This window comes from Pinus tabuliformis, chromosome 7 (assembly GCF_031772625.1).
Source record: "Pinus tabuliformis cultivar Carrire ecotype Pingquan chromosome 7, CPIR1, whole genome shotgun sequence".
Taxonomy (NCBI): Eukaryota; Viridiplantae; Streptophyta; class Pinopsida; order Pinales; family Pinaceae; genus Pinus; species Pinus tabuliformis.
Window position 1 is genome coordinate 1,331,384,417 of NC_142293.1, and position 4,993 is coordinate 1,331,389,409.

Below are 4,993 nucleotides of genomic sequence, written 5' to 3' on the forward strand. Positions count from 1 at the left end.
GTGGAGCTGTGACAATCGCCCGCCACCCCGCGGGCGGGCAAGCCACCAGGGTGGCACGAGGGGGAGGGGACTGCGGCAACTCCTCCCAGTGCCACCCCGACGGCTCGCCCACCCACAGGGTGGGGCAGAGGGCCGGGTAGCCATCCCCATCACCCCTAACCTACGGGCCCATTCAGTCGCCATGAGAATTATTGTGCCCACCATGCCCACTGCGGACGTAGTGGGTAAATTTGGTCTAAAAAAACTTTTAATTTAAAAAAAAAAAAATTAACTTCATTAAACTTATTTAATTTTAAAATTTGCAAAGAAAAAAAATTAACTAACCTTTCAAATGCGAGAATCCTTCGTTGAATATGTTGTTGATAGCAATGTAGCTGCTCCACAAATTCGCTCCAAGTATTTTAATGAACCTCGAAAAACCTTGATGTGATGTGAGTAATAGTGATAATGAAATTTATTAAATAGGTGAAATTACAGAGATGTTTTACCATACGGTTAATCTGGGATTAATTTGTTTAAAAAAAAAAAATTTAACATGTTAATTTTTTTATGGTGATATAGGAAACTATGATAAAGCGAATATTATGGAATTGTTTTACAACGTGGTGAATGTGGGATTAATTTTTTTTAGAAGGTATTATAAAAAAATTTAAAAACATTCAATTGTGTAGTAATTATTATATAGTTTAACTGTTAAAATAATTTAGGTAAAAGTTTTAGTTTACAATTTTAAATTTAAAGATTTATTTCATAAAAAAAATTTGTTAAAATTTTTCAATAAATTGTAGAATAAAACAATGAAGGGAAATACATGAAATGAAATTTTTGGAGGGAAAATTTCATTCTCTAAGCAATATAATATCTTTAGGAGAGTCTGCATTTGTATCATTCAACCTCTTCTATTTGAAAGGGATGGATTCTTCTGATAGTGAAGTTTCGCTTCGTAAAGCATCAACATCTTCATCACGTAACAACTCTAATCATAATGATGAATATAACGTAAATTATTCCACTATGAATAGAAAGTCAATTATTCCACTTAGTCCTAATCCTAAGGACTATAAGAGCAGAACTGATGAAAGAGGGGATGAAGAATTTCAAATAAATAAAGAGTCATGGATTCCACTTAGTCCTAATCCTAAGGATTATGAGAGCAACAGTGATGAAGAGCATGATGAAGAATTTCAAAATAATGGAGTGCCATGATGTCCAATTAGTCCTAATCCTATGGACTATGAGAGCAGAAGTGATGAAGAGCATGATGACAAATTTCAAAGGAATGGAGTGTCACGGTGTCCACTTAGTCATAATCCTATGGACTATGAGAGCGGCAGTGATGAAGAGCATGATGACGAATTTCAAAAGAATGGAGTGTCACGGTGTCCACTTAGTCCTAATCCTAATGACTATGAGAGAAATAGTGATGAAGAGTATGATGAAAAATTTGAAAAGAATGGAGTGTCATGGTGTCCTCTTAGTCCTGATCCTATGGACTATGAGAGCATCAGTGATGAAGAGCATGATGACGAATTTCAAAAGAATGGAGTGTCATGGTGTCCACTTAGTCCTAATCCTAAGGACTATGAGAACAATAGTGATGAAAAGCATGATGAAAATTTTCAAAAGAATGGAGTGTCACGGTGTCCTCTTAGTCCTAATCCTATGGACTATGAGAGCAGCAGTGATGAAGAGCATGATGACGAATTTCAAAATAATGGAGTGTCACGGTGTCCTCTTAGTCCTAATCCTATGGAATATGAGAGCAACAGTGATGAAGAGCATGATGATGAATTTCCAAAGAATGGAGTGTCACAGTGTCCGCTTAGTCCTAATCCTATGAACTATGAAAGCAGCAATGATGAAGAGCATGATGATGAATTTCAAAAGAATGGAGTGTCACGGTGTCCACTTAGTCCTAATCCTAAGGACTATGAGAGCAACAGTGATGAAGAGCATGATGACGAATTTCAAAAGAATGGAGTTTCACGGTGTCCTCTTAGTCCTAATCCTATGGACTATGAGAGCAGTAGTGATGAAGAGCATGAGGATGAATTTCAAAAGAATGGAGTGTCATGGTGTCCACTTAGTCCTAATCCTAAGGACTATGAGAGAAACAGTGATGAAGAGCATGATGAAAATTTTCAAAAGAATGGAGTGTCACGGTGTCCTCTTAGTCCTAATCCTATGGACTATGAGAGCAACAGTGATGAAGAGCATGATGACGAATTTCAAAAGAATGGTGTGTCGCGGTGTCCTCTTAGTCATAATCCTATGGATTGTGAAAGCAACAGTGATGAAGAGCATGATGACGAATTTCAAAAGAATGGAGTGTCACGGTGTCCACTTAGTCCTAATCCTATGAACTATGAGAGGAGCAATGATGAAGAGCATGATGTCGAATTTCAAAAGAATGGAGTGTCACAGTGTCCACTTATTCCTAATCCTAAGGACTATGAGAGCAACAGTGAATGAAGAGCATGATGACGAATTTCAAAAGAATGGAGTGTCACGGTGTCCTCTTATTCTTAATCCTATGGACTATGAGAGCAGTAGTGATGAAGAGCATGATGATGAATTTCAAAAGAATGGAGTGTCACGGTGTCCTCTTAGTCCTAATCCTATGGACTATGAGAGCAACAGTGATGAAGAGCATGATGACGAATTTCAAAAGAATGGAGTGTCACGGTGTCCTCTTAGTCCTAATCCTATGGACTATGAGAGCAGCAGTGATGAAGAATTTCAACTGAATAGAGTGTCACAATGTCCACTTAGTCCTAATCCTATGGACTATGAACTTAGCAGCTATGATGAAGAACATGATGAAGAATTTCAAAAGAATGAAGTGTCACAGTGTCCACTTTGTCCTAATCCTATGGACTATGAGAGTTGTAGCGATGAAGAGAGTGATGAAAAATTTCAAAAGAATGGAGTGTCACGGTGTCCTCTTAGTCCTAATCATATGCACTATGAGAGCACCAGTGATGAAGAGCATGATGACAAATTTCAAAAGTTTGGAGTGTCACGGTGTCGACTTAGTCCTAATCCTATGGACTATGAGAGCAGTAGTGATGAAGATAATGATGAAAAATTTCAAAAGAATGTAGTGTCACAGTGTCCTCTTAGTCCTAATCCTATGGACTATGAGAGCAGTAGTGATGAAGGACAAGATGAAGCAGTTAGTCCTAATCCTAATGACTATAAAGGTAGCAGTGACAAAGGACAGGATGTAGCATTTTTAGTAAGTAAACAGTCACATTTTCGATGTAGTCCTATTTCTATGGACTATGATAGAAGCACTAACAATGCACATGAGGAAGAATATCCAATAAACATCAAGTCCAATTTTCCATTTAGTCCCAATTCTAAGGACTATGACAGTAGCACTGAAGAAGGGGAAGATGAAGAATATCCTCCAAATCAGTATTTGAAAACCACAGCTGATCATAGTGTGGATAACATTCATCTTAATGATGATCCAATAATGGAGATGTTGCCAAGAAATATTGTATCAAGGAGTAGGAGTAGATCTTTTCATATCAATGCAAGATGTTCTAGTTATACAAGGGGTGGAGCAGAATATCTGACGAGAAGAAGTTCTATCAGCGTTCTCATTTCAAGTGAATGTTGTCAAAAAGATTTCTTGAAACATATGGATTTCAAATTTGCATTAGAGAAAAGGAAGAGATATTTGTCAATGAATAAAATCATGCAAAATTCATATTTAGTTGGGTGTATGCAATCTACATTGTCAGGTTATGATTATCATATTGGGTCTTTATTTATCTGTAGAGAGGCTTTCAAAATATTTCATTCGATGGGGAATTTTCGTCTCTGGAGAATTCAAAAAAATTCGGAAAAGGATCCCACATTTTATTCAGAAGTATGTCCTAAACAATAGTTGGGGCCATTATCAAATACTGCAATGTCATGGATGAATGATTTCTTTTCAAAGCATGGAGAGTGTATGCCAAACAGAGAGACAATACATATTGTAGATAATTTTTCAAGACGAGAAATCTACAACTTATACAAAGAATATGTAGAAGGTATTGAGGGACATGGTCAATTTAATAAATATCAATATTTTGTGAAGGTATGGAAGAAAGAATTCAACAATGTCTGTATTCCTAAGAAGACAAGGATAGGGATTTGCAGTACATGTGCTTCTCTTAAATAAAAAAGGGACAAGTGTGAAGGGCCAGAAAGAGGTAAGCATTCATAACTTTAACTTTTAAAATTGTATAGTCATCAACTATGAAAACATATTTCTTAATGGCTTTCTTTTATGTTGTGTAGATTCAATTGTCAAGGAACCTCAGGAGCATCGCGAAAAACAAACAAGTGAAAGGAAAAAGTTGTACAAGCATCGAAATAAGTGTTATGATAATCCGAATAAATATTTGGGTTTGATAATTAATTATATGGACTAGAAGAAAACACTTTTACCACATTTTGTTCGCACACCCAAAAATTTACAGGAGGAAAATTTTATTCAGTGTCACTTGGTTGGTTGTATGGTCTTCAATGGGAAAATGTTTCCAAGGGTGTACTTCACATCTCCAAATATTCATAATGATGCAAATTTGACAATAACCATAATTCATGATGTGCTTTCTCATTGGTCTGGTAATCTTCCTGAAGTTGTGTATCTACAATTGGACAACACTTGCCGTGAAAACAAAAATCAGGTTGTTTTTGGATATCTAAACATGCTTGTTGAATTGAGAATTTTTTAGAAGGTAAAGGTTGATTTCCTTCTTGTTGGGCACACTCATGACCATATTGATCAGATGTTCAGTCGTTTTTCAGTCACATTGAGGAGGAAGGAAGTTGGGAGCTTGCCATCATTAATTGAATATATTAAGAAATCATACATGCCATAGCCTATTTTTCATGTGTTGGAAGAAATTTTTGACATGTGAAGGTTTATTCTAGGATCGCATGGTGAGGAGAAATGCATTGAACAACTTAACGACATTAGCTTCCAACATCA